This window comes from Phyllostomus hastatus, unplaced genomic scaffold (assembly GCF_019186645.2).
Source record: "Phyllostomus hastatus isolate PE091 unplaced genomic scaffold, TTU_PhHast_1.1 phas_scaffold_78, whole genome shotgun sequence".
Lineage (NCBI taxonomy): Eukaryota > Metazoa > Chordata > Mammalia > Chiroptera > Phyllostomidae > Phyllostomus > Phyllostomus hastatus.
In genome coordinates, this window is record NW_025334041.1 from 14,023,768 (window position 1) to 14,040,075 (window position 16,308).

The following is a 16,308-nucleotide window of genomic DNA, read 5'->3' on the forward strand; positions in this document are numbered from 1 at the left end:
TTGATGTTTCCAGCATCAAGATCATGCCACTTTTTTTTGCTCAGCTAGGAAATGTCTCATAATAATTCAGCTTTCTAGAGAAAAGTGCGGTGATGGTTGTAAGAGGTGTTTGCTATATAGTTCTTTGGTGCAATTAAAAAAAAAACCTGTCAGAGAGGAAGGCTCACACCATAATTTGTATACGCTTTCCAATAATAAAAATGAAATCACATACTTCTCATATTTCACTACAACTTCTAATATTGTTTTAGGTATGTGTCATGCATTTGGATATTTATAAAAATTACTTTAATACTGCTAAAACATCAGAAGTACCACTATCAGTATCTTGATTTTCTAAGTTTCCCTTTTTTGTAATTTTTACAGTTCCTCTGTCCCTCTCCCCATTATAACATCCACACAGATCATCTACTATCATTACTGTAAACATCCTTCTTTGAAAGTTAACAGTATATCTACCATACAGGGATAAATGAAATCTGACTTACTAATGAATACCCAGGGAAGTGATCTCAAAACAACCTTTTTACTTTTTAATAACATAAAATTGGAAACAACCTGCTTAAATCTAAGGAATATAATAACTTACTACAGAAGTAAGAATGAACCTTTACAACAAGATTGGGGGTTATTTTGGGAAATGATGTCCAAGTCCCAAAAATCCATGGCCTGTTCTCTACCTAGGAACGCCTTGAAAACTTCAAAATGCCTCTATGTATCATCTGATTGGCCATGGTAAATTCACAATTTCCCTATATTCATCTTCCACTCCCCCCTCCTTCTTCCATCAGTCTTTCAAGTCTTCAGTGCCTCACCTTCAAATTATCACTGCAAGTCTTCCACTTATTCTCCCCTTCACTGTAATGCACTCTGCATAAGACTACCACACACAGATCATATTAAAATGTCCTTTAGAAAACATGCATTAGAAAAACTCATGGTTTCCTGTCAGTTAGGAATGTTTAAGTTTCTTTCTCAAAACTCCTTCTATTTACTCAACCTAATTCCTCTATTCTCTAATATAAATTCTGTTTTAACCACATCAATCTACTTTCTAATATGCACAACCTCATTATCTCATTCCTGTCTAAATGCCTTCACTTGTGTTACTCTAAACAATGTTCTTTTCTTTTTCCTGGCTATTCAATGCCTAATCAGTTTATAGCCTACTTCTTGCTTTTCCAGAGCCAGAACTTCAGAACTAAAAGGGGTCTCAAAATTAATTCAATCAAATGAGTAGCAAGCTGCTCCCTAGAGATGAAAATTTCTTTTCCTAAACTCTTTCTGAACTTACAGCCTACTGCCCATGATAAAATTCTATTTACTGGAATATGCTAATCTGTGTTGCTTCCCAATTGGTCCAGTAATAAGTATTGAGCATAGCCTGTGATCGTGGGACAATGCTTGCCTGAGGGGACACAAAGACAGTTTCTTTCCTCAAATAAACTATATAAAGTAACCCTTTTAATGCCTGAATTTCTGGATATACATATATATATATATATATATATATACACACAGATTTACTTTTGGTAAAAATTTCTACTTGAGTGTAGCAAATTCTAAGTTGCTCGTTATGGAGATATCTTGGGAAGGCAGGAACCGTAGATTTGGAGGATAAAAGAGAAGGGAAATAAAAAGATGGCAGAGTGGGAGTAGAAGACATTTGCAGTCCGTTCTTAGAAGCAGAGATAAAACAAATTTCCAGGCTTCAATGTAGAATAGTCTGTTGGAAAGGAGAAAAGGAGATGAGAATGAGGAGGACAGACAGAGACAAGTCAATTTCCATTATGTTATGTTCTGATGAGTACTGGCATGAACTTATCATGAGTGGAAAAGAACTATAAATACCCACTTGGCTCTAGCAAGCTGAGTTACTAAAAGTATATTTTTTAAAAAATCTCACACATTCAAGTTATGCTATCTCTAGAACTGGTAGAACCATAAGTTGGAAAGACTCTAAATAAGATACCCTAATAACTGCTTAGCATTTATGAGCATCCCCCCTCCCACTCCCAGAATGGAAATCGTAAAAAGTTTCTTTCATGAAAGTAGTGATAAATAAAAACTACTTGTATAGTATTTGGTGTTTCCAAGTTGAACTGCATAAAATGTCATTATCAGTTTGACATATTTTACCTAACGTTTTAATTGGGTGAACATTAAAAGTTTGTAAGGGATTTTCAAAGGTTCATTCCCAATCTCAGGCTACTTAACCTTATTTTCCCCATAACAGCCTAAATTCCTTCAGGAAAAATTTCTCTACCTTGGAGTTTTCAAGAACCTAATGCTAGAGATCACATGGGCATACTGTGACAACTTTGCCTATTTGCCTCATAAAGTGCTCCAACCTTCTTGAAAACTTGGTGAAAAAATTTGCAGTTATCTCCCATTCTAAAAGATTACTAATTTTAAAACAAAAATGAAAGGCATCTGAATCAACTTATATAAAAATATGCATGACCAGCCCTGGCCAGTGTGGCCCAGCTGGTTGGAGAATCATTCTGTAGACAGAAGGGTCCTGGGTTTCCCCAGTTGGGGTGTGTTCAGGAAGGCAACCCATCAATGTTTCTTGAGATTTTTCTTTCTCTTTCTTGTTCTCCCTCTGCCCCCAAAGCAATGAAAAAAAAAATGTCCTTGGGTGACAATAAAATACATATATATTTACATATGAATATATGGTCATTGTTTAATTTCTAAAATAAGCAATTTCTTTTTTTTAAAGATTTACTTATTTATTTATTTTTAGAGAGGGGAGGGAGGGAGAAAGAGAGAGAGAGAGAAACATCAATGTGTGGTTGCTGGGGGTCATGGCCTGCAACCCAGGCATGTACCCTGACTGAGAATCGAACCTGCGACACTTTGGTTCGCAGCCCGCGTTCAATCCACTGAGCTATGCCAGCCAGGGCTAGCAACTTCAATGAATTTCTTTAACTTGGTTATCCAAGTTTCTAATACCAAAGTCCCAGATAGAAGCTCATTTAGTAGATGAATAAAAAAGAAAATAATTTTATTCATGTGAAGCTAAATTTCCATAAAACATTTTATTATACAGGGTGGGGCAAGAGTACACTCACAGTTTTCATATGGAAAACAACACAGTAGTTAATAAATAACAATACAAGAATTAACCCTGTGTTTCACATACTTACAAATATAAGCCCACTTTTGCCCCGTCCTGTATGTATACCTGACATACACATTCCAGGTAAAATTAAAAGACAAATCCACTTGAAGACAGCCATATTCTTTCAAAACAGTAAAGAATTTCTATTATGTGATCATGGACCACTAGGAACATATTGCAAATAACATTCTCTTCATTCAAAGCAAAATGCTACATTATCAAACACTACTTTTGTAGCCTTATAGGGGGAAAGCAGGAGGAAAAATTGGGACTGCATAAATTTTATCATATCTTTAGATTATGCTGGGAGGAATTTTTGAGGTCACATAGATATTTTTCCACTCAATTTTTAATTTGCCTTTGTAAACATACTGGAATGTCATGTAAAAATAAGACATTAACTTTATTCAATAGCACATACTTTACTGGACTACTTTAAAAGCAAAGTTCTTTTTAAAAATACTAAATAAGCCATATCTCTTATATTAGAAAGAAATGAAAGTTATGAATCAAGCAAAGGCAACTGAAAACATATTTACCCAACAGTCTCCAAAGTATGTGTAACACTATACCAGACAGTAAGAGAAGGAAAGGATACTGAAATTTACTGAAAACTTAAAATGTACTAACCTCTCTGCTAGACACTTTACTTACGTTATCCCAAGTAAAATCTTAAACCAACCCTACAATGTAGATATTGCACTCCTTGTTTTAGAACCGAGGCGTACTGAGTTCAGGAGAGACACCAGGCACATTTGCCAGTAAGCTTACTGTGTGTACCACATAAACCTCTGTGTCCAGAGCAAAGTACGGAGCTGGGCATTCGCAAAACTGGGATTACAGCCCATATCTCTAACTCTCCTGCTATACTGAGGAAGAAAACAAACAAAAGGAAATAACGTACCTAATTTCAAGGAATTGTATGATTTAACTATATTATAAGAAGCAGTAAAAGTATTTCTCTGGTAAGCAAAACTGCAAATAATACTAATTATAGTTAATAAAAAGCCAATTAGTAGAATTGGCTCTAGTTACTTAGTAGAAAAGTAACCCAAGCATCAAACTGGTAATAGCAATATAGTTTTTATACTGGGTTGGCCAAATAGCTCATTTGTTTTTTTCGGCTCTAGTAGCATTTAATTGTCTTTAACTTCATTTGAAATAATTTTGTTAGATTGTATTGTGACAGCTGTCAAATCAGCATGCGTTTAAAAACAAACTTATCAAAATTGATGAATTTTTGTGCAGCCATTTTAATGCCGAAGATGGAAGAAAATACACAACATTTTTGGCTTATTACACTTCATTATTTCAAGAAAGGTAAAAATGCAACTAAAATGCAAAAAAGATTTGTGCAGAGTGTATGGAACAAGTGCTGTGACTGATCGAACATGTCAAAAGTGGTTTGTGGAGTTTGTGCTGGTGATTTCTCTCTGGACAATGTTCCACGGTCGGTAGACCAGCTGAAGTTGATAGTGAGCAAATCAAAACATAATTGAGAACAATCAACATGACACCACACTGGAGATAGGTGACATACTCAAAATATCTAAACCAATAAAGTCACTTGTGAAAATGAAAAATGTCTTTCATTTTATGGGAAAAAAACATATGGACTTTTTGGCCAACCCTATAGATACTTTGTCATTATTACATTGAAACAAAAATTTCTAAAACCTACAAAACTTCAGAAGCAACTATGACATCAGATATCATTATATCACCAGATTAAAAACTATTCAAATGAACTGCAACTGAAGGTAGTTATCTTATCTTAGAGAGCCATTGCTTTTTGTACAAAATAGAATTTCTTTACACACACACACACACAATATTGTAGATAGAAAACCATCAAAATTATATTGTTATTTATATAAAAAACAAGTTGAATACTTTGGAAAGACTCAAAAAGAAGGCAAGTGGCAAAGCCAAATAAGAAAACAAAAAGCCAAACTGCTATATAGTTAAAAGCAAGTAAGACAACTATAAACAACTGAACAGTCATAAAACACAACAAGGATCCTACACCCAGATTCCCTCAGAGACTTTTAAGTTCTTGCTCCAAAGCTAGCCTTCAGTGATAATGCACTAGTTAACATAAGAAGGTTGATCCAGAGCCCCAGGCAATAGACACATGCTTAAATAAAAGACTGACTGACAGACGAATATATATGCATAAGTTTTAACTAAACATATATTTAAGGTATATGTGAATCATTTTTTGACTCCTCACTTAAATCAACTTTCATTCAGGACTTCTGGCCAACATGGAGGCATAGATAGATACACTCTGTCTCCTCACACAACCAAAATAAGGAAAACAACAAATTAAAAAAATAATAACCAGAACTGCCAGAAAATACAACTGTATGGAAGTCCGACAACCAATGAGTTAAAGAAGAAACACTCATGCAGACCAGTAGGAGGGGCAGAGATGGCAGCAGGGGTGGAGAGGACTCACAGGTAGGTGGCAGGTGGAGGACCTGGATGGGTGGAGTAGGCCAGGTGGTGGCTGGCAGACCAGTTGGTCCCACATTAGAGTGGGGATAAACTGGGAACAACTGGGGAGAGAAAGACCACACAACCCAGGGTTCCAGCGTGGGAAAACAAAGCCTCAAATCCTCTGGTGGTAAAATCCTGTGGGGGTTGCAGTGGTGGGAGAAACTCCCAGACTCACAGGAGTTTGTTGGAGAGACCCACAGAGTCCTAGAATGTATACAAACCCACCCACCCAGGGAATCAGCACCACAAGGGCCCAATTTGCTTGTGGGAAGTGACTGAAAGCCAGCCAAGAGCCTAGCAAGTGGCATTGTTCCCTCTTGGACCCCTCCCCCACAGAAAGTACCACAACACAGTGCAGTGGGTTGCCCCACCCTGGCAAACACCTAAGGCTCCACCCCTTACACCATAACAGCTGTGCCCAGACAAAGAGATATGGCCCAAGTGAAAGAACAGATCTCAACTCCAAAAACAGAACTAAGCAATGAAGAGAGAGACAACCTACCAGATGCAGAGTTCAAAACACTGGTAATCAGGATGTTCTCAGAAATGGTTGAGTATGGTCAAAAACTAGAGGAAAAAATGAAGGATATGAAAAGTGAAATAAAGGGAAATGTACAGGGAATCCACAGTGAAGGGAAGGAAACGAGGTCTCAAACCAACGATTTGGAGAAGGAAGAAATACACATTCAAGCAGAACAGAATGAAGAAACAAGAATTCAGAAAAATCAGGAGAGGCTTAGGAACCTCCAGGACAACTTGAAACATTCCAACATCCAAATCCACAGGGGTGCCAAAAGGAGAAGAGGAAGAGCAAGAAACTAAAAACTTATTTGACCTAAGGAAGCGCACACCAAGGCACATCATAATTACATTACCCAAGATGAAAGGTAAGGAGAAAATCTTAAAAGCAGCAAGAGAAAAGGGGACAGTTACCTACCAAGGAGTTTTCATAAGACTATAAGCTGATTTCTCAAAAGGAACCTTGCAGGCAAGAAGGGGCTGGAAAGAAATATTCCAAGTCATGAAAGGCAAGGTTCTACAATCTAAATTACTCTATGCAGCAAAGCTATCCTTTAGAATGGAAGGGCAGATAAAGTGCTTCCCAGATAAGGTCAAGTTAAAGGAGTTCATCACCATCCAGCCCTTATGATATGAAATGTTAAAGGGACTTATCTAAAAAAAAAAAAAGGAGATAAAAAATATGAACACTGAAATGACAACAAACTCACAGCTATTGACAACCAAACCTAAAAAACAAAAACAAAAACTAAGCAAAAAAACTAGAACAGGAACAGAATCACAGAAATGGAGATCACATGCAGGGTTATCAGTGGGGAGGGTTGGGGGGGGAAGGTACAGAGAATAAGAAGCATAAATGGTAGGTACAAAATAAAGGGTGAAGTTAAGAATAATACAGGAAATGGAGAAGCCAAAGAATTTAAATGCAAGACACATGGAAATGAACTAATAGGGAGGAATACTGGTGGGAAGCGGGGTGCAGGGCAGAAGGGAATAAAAGGGAGAAGAAAGAGACAACTATAATAGCATAATCGATAAAATGTATTTAAAATAACCTTTCAATCAACCAAAAACTAACACCAGCCACAATCAAATCAGTTAGAAAGGGTTCTGCTCATAATATGTGCTGATACAGGTACAAAATTTTTAACAAAAAACTCAATACTCAAGAAACTACTAGCAATAGTTGCCTTCAGAACAGTGGTTCTCAACTTCAATATTATGACATTTGGGACTGGATAATTCTTTGTTGTGAGGCTTGTCCTGTGCACAGGCTGCAGCATCCCTGGCCTCTGTCTGACAGATGCCAATGGCAACCCACTCCCAGTTCTGACAGCCAAATGTCTCTGGAGTAATGAGGTGAGGGCAGCAAAACTGTCCCTGACTAAGGAACACCCACTTAGAGACAGAGGGATGAGAATGGGTTAAAAAGACTTTTCCAACCCTCCTTTCCTGGACCATTTGAATTATCATTGTGGTAGACAGAATAACGGCCCCCCAAAGATATGCATGTGTGAGTCCCTGTGGTCTATGAATATTGCCTTATTTGGGGAAAAGCTCTTGCAGATGGATTAATTAAAGATCCTGTGATGGGGAAATTATCCAAGATCATGAGTTGAGCCCTAAATGTCATTGCATGAGTCCTTATAAGAGAAAGCAAAGGAAGATTTCTCTCTCTCCCTTTCTCCCACACAGAAAAAGGCAACGAGGAGGCCAGAGCTGAGAGGTCTGAAATCCTGCCCATGAAGACTGGAATGATGCCACCACAAACCAAGGAATGCTGGCAGACACTAACATCCCCGGGAGAGGGGAAGAACAGATTCTCCTCTCTAGCCTTTGGAGGGAGCATAGCCCCATCGACACTCTGATTCTGGCCCAATAATACTGATTTCAGATGCTCCGCCTCAGAATTATGAGAGAATTTCTTTTGCTTTAAGCCACCAAATTTGTGGCAAATTGTTAGAGCAGCCACAGGAAACCAATATAATAATATAAGGGTTTTACTTTGATTTAAAAAACCTGTTGATGAGCAAAGGCGGTACTGTGTGGAGAACATTTATTATATCATAGTTCCTAAAACATGGTAAGCATCCAGTAATACTGGTGACGCCATTACCAACAGTAAGGCAACTATGACTGAGCTCCCAGCCCTTGGTACCTAAAAGAAAAATGAGGACTTTCAACAGCAAAACAAGGCATACATGTGCAAGGCTCATATGAGTGCAAACATATAAATCAGTCACTCGTGTGATATGTCCTTGCCAGTTATGTAACTGTTGTGTTATAATTTTTCCTGTACTGAAGACATAAAATGTGGATGAGGCCAGCCAACAACAGCTTCTGTGGGGAGGCAAGCTTCAACACTTATTAATGAAGAAGAAACAAGGGGGCAGAGAAGAGTGTGAAAGTGGACAAAGAAATGAAAACTGATTAGATGTCTATACATGTTATCAATCTGGCTAAAGGAGAGACCATGGTGAGATGGACAAAACTACGGTTAGAGTTACTGAAATGACAGGACCCTAAAAGCTATGCTGATGTGGACACTAAAGAGAACGTTTATAACATTCGTTATTTGATAAGAATTGGCTCCTGGGGACCTTAAAAATATAAACATGCTCTAGCCCCACACCAGACCTACTAAACTAGAACCCTTTGACACAGAACAACTCTAAAGGATCCTGATGGCCCCTTGGGGAGAGGACCCTGCTACCAGAGTCAGTTTGTGGTAAAAATGACCTACAGAACACATGTGGCATCCTCATAGTATACATGTGTGTAAATCGGCTTACCATTTTCCTAGGGTAAAACTCCTCTACAAGATGTAGCCCCCCAAGTCCCACCACAGACTTTCTCTGAACTAATCCCCACCCTTCACTTTTCCTTTCCTGAGCTTACGGTCCTTGATCTGCTCAGAGTACCATTTTCCTCTCACTTTCTGACACATTCTTCTAGAAAAGTTCCATGCATCTTCAGCTGCCCTCCCCACTTTTTCCACAACATTTATTAAAACTCAACTAAGACCTAACAATATTTTATAAAACAAAGGAACCATGAAAAAGTAAAATTCATTTAATATATTTATAACTTATAAAATTGCACTATTTTCCATTTGTTGTAATAAAACTCTCAAGTACATTTACAAGAGAACTTCTGAATCATTTTTTACAGATTTCCAAAAGTATAAAATCACGAAGTAGCTCTATAAAAGGTTAGTAAACTAAGCTCTTTCACTTCAGTCGTTCCTTAAGGGCTACGAAGTAGCTAAGAAAGTGCTAGGCTCTGAAAGATACAATGTATAGGGAAATCTCAGTGATTTAGACAGGAACTTCACCAATACTAGGGCAGAAGAAAGGGAGATCTGGGAAGGAGAGTTAAGCCTGATCCTAAAAGGACAGGGACAAGGATGATGCTGCTGATGAAGGAAGGACATACAATAAGGCTGCCTTTACCCTACCCTGGGTTTGTTTCATGACTAAAGCCAAAAATAAAGCAGCACAAATTAGTGTTCAGAAAAATAAGTTGTGCCTTAGCTCCTTCCTCTCCTACAAACACATCCATTTATGCATATTCCCAGGTAATTTTATTTACCTTAGTACTTTTCAGAAATTTCAACCATATCAAATTCTATTGATTTATATTTCCACCAGCAATGTGAGAAAACACCTGTTAGTCTATATCCTCTTCAGAAGCATTATCAAACTTTTTTGATCTGTCAATATAATAGGTGAAAATTATGTATTTTTAATTTATGGTATTTATATTGTATGTGAAGTTGAATAGCTTTATATATGCTTAAGAACCATTTGGATTTCCTTCTCTGTGAATATCTGTTCATGATCTTTTCTCGCATCATTGTTGATTTTTTTTAAATCCATGTATAGGTACTCTTCTCATATTAAGGAAGTTAGCCTTTTGTCTGTAATACAAATTGCAAATACTTTTCTCAGTTCCTACTATCACCATGCTATTTTTGTTGACTGTGTCTTTCCTTTATATATGTTTTATTGTCTCAACCAAATGGTACAAACGGTATAGTCCTTCCATGAAAAAAAGAACATTTCTTTTGAATATCACCAGGAGAGTGCTTTTCAGATCCTCTAGCTTCATATACCAGCAAAATTTAAAAGAGGGGACACTGCTTTTGGTGGGGAGGTGATCAAATGTGTACACGCATGATCACTGGGGCACCTACTTGGGTTGTCTCTCCAAACTCATTTCCCATGGTCACAGCAAGTACAACCAACTTCTAACACAACAATTCCTGAACAGGGATGGAAGATAAGTGCTAGATGAATCTGTTTCCTGTTGTCTGGGTGGGTACAGGGAAAACTCACAGCAGCTGGTGACACATTTTCCATTATGAGGACTAGGAAGAGGTCCTCTGCAGCAAGAGCAGAAATGGAGCAAATGCGCAGTGAAGACCAGAGAGAAAAGAGAAAGTGTGGTCATGTTGGCACTGGAGTCCCTGAGTCACAACCTTTGGATGCCATTACATACTCCCTGCACCTTCACAATAAATTTCTGCTCTTGCTTATACCAGTTAGATGGATTTCTATGACTTACAGCCAAAATTAGCCTACTTACCACCACTACCATCTACTCTTATCATTTCCTAAAGGGACATTTTAACACCAAAACTTCAGGAAGAATAGAATCTCACACGTAAAAAGAAAAGGAATATTTACTTAATGATAGCAATGTGCCTGGGACAGGTCTAAGTCCTTGAAATATAATGTTAAACAAAAGAGATAAAATCACTCTTTTCTCATGGGACTTACATTCTGGTGAAAACATACAGACAATAAAATAATATACACTTCAGTTGTAACAAATGGTTTGCAAAAGAATGAAAAGGCAATGGGGTAGTGGGAAATGAGGCCAGTGTTACTGTGAAAGGATAGTTAGATAGCACTGCTGGTCTGAAAAGGTAGTATTTGAAGGGAAACCTGAAATGATGAAAAGACGGCAGTCACGTAAGGCTTTAGGAAGAGAATCCCAGGCAGAGGGAACAATACTAAGTCGAAAACAAGCCATGACATTTCTGAGAGACATAAAAAAAAAAGGGCAGTGCAGATGGAATGCAGTGAACAAGGGAGGTGAGGGAACTGGTAAAGAAGGAACGGACCTAAGAGGAACAAGCACAGTGGTAAAGTAATGTTCACGTCATGTATAGAAACTGGTAGGCAATGGAAAGGATTTTAAAATAACTTGAGCTTTATTAAAAACTCACTATATTAACTTTAATTCTCCTTTTGTCTCATATCAGTGATGACTTTAACATACAGGCCTGTAGAAATTCTCGTCCTCAAGTATTTGACACAATCCTGAGGTTAGCCAGGAATGAACATTTCCTAAGCAGAAAATAGCTCTTCTCATACTGTGTGATTTTTTTTTTTAAAGAAAGTTAGGACAAAAGCAAAGCCACCTGAAAGGAAATAAGAACAATCTAGGATAGCGGGATGATAGGAACTACCCTACATTCTGTCTGGTTTATTATACTTGTAATGCATCTGCTATGATCAAGACTGTACAAAGGCCTTAAGGAAGAACATAAACGCGTAAATTCTAAGCTCTTGTAAACATAACATCCTTCCTTAACTGAGTTCACTGTTATTCAATTCAACATTAACATGGTTAAATACCGTCAGATGGGAAAAAGTGAAAAACCAGACTTCTGACTTGACAACAGCCACAGCTGAGTGGCTAACAAAGTTGTGTTTTAATCTTATCCCTATTGCTATGATAAAGGGAGAACTTGCCTAGGTGGTGAAATTAAGTGCAAGGGATGCTTCAACATCTCTCCTCTGAGAGCTTTTTCAAAGGAGACAAATCTGCTCAAAAAGCTTTGGAGATAGTGCACCTCGCAGAACAGCGAGGCTCTCCACAGATCTTTCCAGACAACCAATATCGGTGTACACTAAGCAAGTGATTAAACCTGCACTGCTTCTGACATTATTGTCAGTAAAGTCAGATCTTTGAAAGCTCTAATGTATTCATGAATCTCATCTTTCACTGTTAGGTATTTAGTTAGCCCACTTAACAGTAGACCAAAAAGTAGACTGTTAATAACACAATCTATAAAAGGGAGGTACTTTGGGAGTGTGATGGGAGCTAAAGAAATGAGAGTCATTACACACCTTGATCCAGACTTGATTCTGAGTGCATCCTCCCCAAGACATTTCCAGCAGTTTGGCAAGGCGCCCGGGGATGATTAGCAGCCAGTGCACGTGAGGGAAGGATAAGGTCTACCTAAATTGTAAAGTCTCCCCCCAGTGGCCACATAAAAATAGCAGGGAGAGTAGGGAAATCATTGCAGCTTGAATGAGACTGACCAAAAATACTCTAAACAGAACCTGGTCCCTACAATGGAGAAATAAAACCTTTAATTGAATACTAGCGCCATAGCAGTGAGGAGATCTCTTACACTTATCTTGCTCTTATGACATTCATAATTGTGAAGACTATTTTTGAAAGAAAAGAAGCTACAGGTAAAACAAAAAGTAGCATAATTTTTCAAGGAATAACTTAACGATATCCTCAAACAGTCCAGTCTTGTTTTCATCTAACGGGCAGGTATTTATCCATCCTGAAGCAAACACAAACACATCTCTTGCAAGTTAACTATATCCACTTGAAGTAGAGTTCTGATACAAATTTAGTCACCAAATAAATCACCTTGGAAAAGAAAATTATCATCAGCAGTATATACCTAATGTCTAACTTGCAAAATACTACTTTTCAAAATCACCTATAACTAGGTAATTTATAATCAAGTAAGTGATGTCAAAATTACAAATGGTTCCTCTTGCCTCTTAATATTTATTTTCTTGTTTTTATAATTAGATAGCCTTTGACCAGGACTATCTCTTATTATTTACAACTGTCAGCAATAATTTGCTGATACTACTTTTAACAAAGCTTGGATGTCAACAAATGTGGAAGTCATTTAATTAAAACTTAGGATGTCTTCTGCTAACCACCCGTTATTCAATGATGAAGTACATAAATAAACTTCAATAAATAAACAATTTCAATTTAAAAAAAGGCTTTTCAATAGGTAATATATACAGACAGGGTCTCATAATTATAATTTTCTTGGTTATCCCAAGCCAAAAACAGAGGGAGAAGGGGAGAGACAGCAGCAGGCTGTGTAGTCTTCTGGAACAATTTCAGCCTGAAATGAAACACAGAAAAAAAAGAAAGAAAGAAAAAGCAAACTGCTCCCTTGAATGTTTAAGAAAAATGTGATTCATTTTTTAAAAATCCAACAGTTGGCCTAGAGAACAGCATAAAATGATTCTGTCTTACATAGAGCCTACCAGACTTGCTTAAGCACCTTAATTTTTCCAGTGTTTATTGAATCTAGAATGTAAAAAAAAAATCATTTTGAAATCCCAAGTGGAAAAGGTATTAAGGTGGTATCAATCAGAAAAGGACACACACGCCCTCTGAATTTTTTTCCTGTTTAGTGTGCAATCTCACAGAGAAATTAAAAGTATTACCATTTGTATATTATGTAACCCTAGTCTAAAATAAACATGAACCTTAAAAAGTAACACATTGTGCAAACATATATTTAAACATGGGTTTAAGTATATGATAATTTCAGATACAAATGACCTCAAAGTGACACAACCCATGAAAGTTCCTTGTTTACTGTAATAAGGACTCCGAAGACGACTATAATCAGGCCTGATACCTTACCGTAACTGCACAGTAGATGCCTACAATAAGCAAAAATCCCGTGAGGTCTGGTGTTATACCTATGCACCACAAGGATCTCCGCATCGGTAACAGCGTGTTACCTAATATATTCGATATACATAAGTTTCCAAATGACCATTTGAAAGATTTCACGGGAAGAAATGGCTGCTAAATCATACTCCAATTGAAGACCATTTTAACGCATCTCAAATGTTCCAAGTCACATTACAAAAAGACCAATTCGGGAAGCAGAAAGTAAAATTCCAACAATCCCCGAGGGCGTAGGAAAGGGTAAATCGTGGCTCACTTGCCCTGTGTAAGTAATGCAGACAATTTCCTACGCTTCCCCATCAGCCTTCAATTCCCTTCCTCGCCTGCCCCCCACTCTCCCCACCCCCATTTACACAAACGATGCTCCAGCCGATGGAAGTTTAAAGGATGAAATCTCGAGCCCGTGAGACTGAGACTAAACTCCCAATAAAGTGTTAAAAAGTCCTGCAAAAAACATCCCCTGACCAATCCACAAGCTGTCATCAAACCGAGCCTAAGAGCCCTCAACTGACTCCCCCCTGCCCCTTCACCAAGGGCGGGAGAAGCCCCCGGCACCCCTCTGGTTCCAGACAAACGTAACCAGGATCGGAAAGCACCGCCTCGGCAACGAACGCCTCCGGAGCGGCGTGTGCTCGGCCCACAGCCACTTTAGCCAAAAAAACTGAAGTCCCGTGCCCGGCAAGTAGCAGCAGTAGTTGCATAAAGCCTCCTCCCCAGGAACTCGAAGCCAAGGAGCAAGCCCAGAACCGGCGGAATCGCCCCCACTCGGGACGACCCCGATAGTGGCAGTCTCGGCCACCGCCGCCCCGGCACGGTCCCCCGTTCGAGCTCTCACGCCGCAGAGGGTGCCGGCCTCCGCGCCCCCAGCCCCCGCCCCGCCCCGGGCTGGGCCAAGCAGGGCAGCGCGTGGGTAGAGCCGGCGGCGCGGCGGCCGGCAGCATGGGCCAGACACGTTGTCGCGCTGCGCCCCGGCCGGCGGCCCGCAGCCCGGGAGCCAAGAGCCCGGCGAAGGCGTCTGTCCCGCGTGGCCCAGCAAGGGGCGCCTGGCCGCCCTGCCCGGCCCCAGCCCCCGCCGGTGGGACCCCAGGTGCGGAGGGGGCGGGGCGGGCCCAGGTCCCCGCGTGGCGCGCGGTGGCCAGCAACAGGGCGCCGCCCCGCCCGACCCCGGAGCGCGGAGAGACCGTTATCCGAGAGACGTGGGACCCCCGGCAACTCACCGGCTCGCACCTCGGCCGCCTCCGCGCCGCCGCCGCCGCCGCTCCGCTCCGCTCCCCTCCGCCCGCTGCTGCTGTTCTCCGTCAGCCGCAGGCGCCGCGAAGCAGCCCCATCTACAAACTCGGGGCTCGGAGTTGGGAACTGGAAATGCGGTTCTCACTCCCCTCCGCCTCCTTCCCCCTCCGTCCCTACCCCGCTCCGCACTCCGCCTCGGCTCCGGTGGCCCGCACCGCTGTCGCCGCCACGCGCGCCGCTAGCTTCCCCTCAGCCTCCCTCCTCCTACTCCCGCCGCCGCTGCCGCCGGGGCGCGCTTCCCGGCCTCGCGCGTGCGCCGGACGTCCGGGAGCGCGCGCTCGGGCGGGCGCGAGGAGGCGCCGCCACCGCCTCCGGGAAGCCGGGCCCCGCCCCTTGGACCTCGGCGTGGCGGCCAGGTGGAGCCCCCCTCCGAGCGCCCGCAAAGGCGCAGGGGCCTGACTTCGCCGCCTGAGCCCCGCTGCCTCTCCCCGGTCACCGCACCCCTCACCGCCCCGCCCTCCAACCCGCCTCCCCAGCCGCTCCGCGGGGGCTCAGTCAGACCCCCACCTCCGCCGGGTGTTCCAGGCCGAAATTGCCGCTGTCATTCAGCATTTACTGATGGACAAGATACTCCAGGGGGCCTGAAAGAGACTCCTCCCTGCTCTTTCCAAGAGTTTACATTCAAAGAACCCAGTCATGGGGCACAAAGGACACACAGACCTGGAAGAGAACCCTCTGGAAAATCTCTTCCCTCCCCCTTCACACACACTCCTGGTTCTGATGTGGATTTGGCAGTTCCACCGCGCTGGCGGTGTCCTTCACGAATTTTCTCCCTAAAGCCCAACAGGGGAGTGTGATTCACAACCGAGGAAATGGACGGACACTGGCTCCTTTCATAGCCCCGAGGCCCCGTGGAACTCCCAGACTCAGCTTTGCAGGACACTCCCAGGACACCGCTTGCTCAGGTCCTCCCCAAACGCCGGGTCTCCCCAGAACTCCGACGGGTGGGGGGCTGCACCTTGACTCTGCCCGGAGAAGGGTGAACTGTGAGTGTCCGGTCTGCAGAGGTCTGCAGATGACACATTTTGACAAGAGCGCAGATTTGATTTTTCAGCTGAAAGGAACTGAGCGATGCAGTGCAGCAGAGGCCCTGGTCAGAAGGTGCAGCCGGG

At 41.4% G+C, this 16,308-nt stretch overlaps 1 protein-coding gene across 4 annotated transcripts in view; it reads right to left on the reverse strand.

The window, feature by feature from the left end:
* The window catches only part of PALS2 (protein associated with LIN7 2, MAGUK p55 family member), a 97,837-nt gene extending 82,412 nt beyond the window's left edge, over positions 1-15,425 (reverse strand). For 3 of the 4 annotated variants that reach the window (XM_045827727.1, XM_045827724.1, XM_045827725.1), the window contains exon 1: positions 15,124-15,425. The gene's annotated coding sequence lies outside the window, so the exon portion shown is untranslated. The remainder of the gene's footprint in view (positions 1-15,123) is intronic. The other variant, XM_045827726.1, reaches the window with a different exon arrangement.
* Positions 15,426-16,308: the final 883 nt, after the last annotated feature.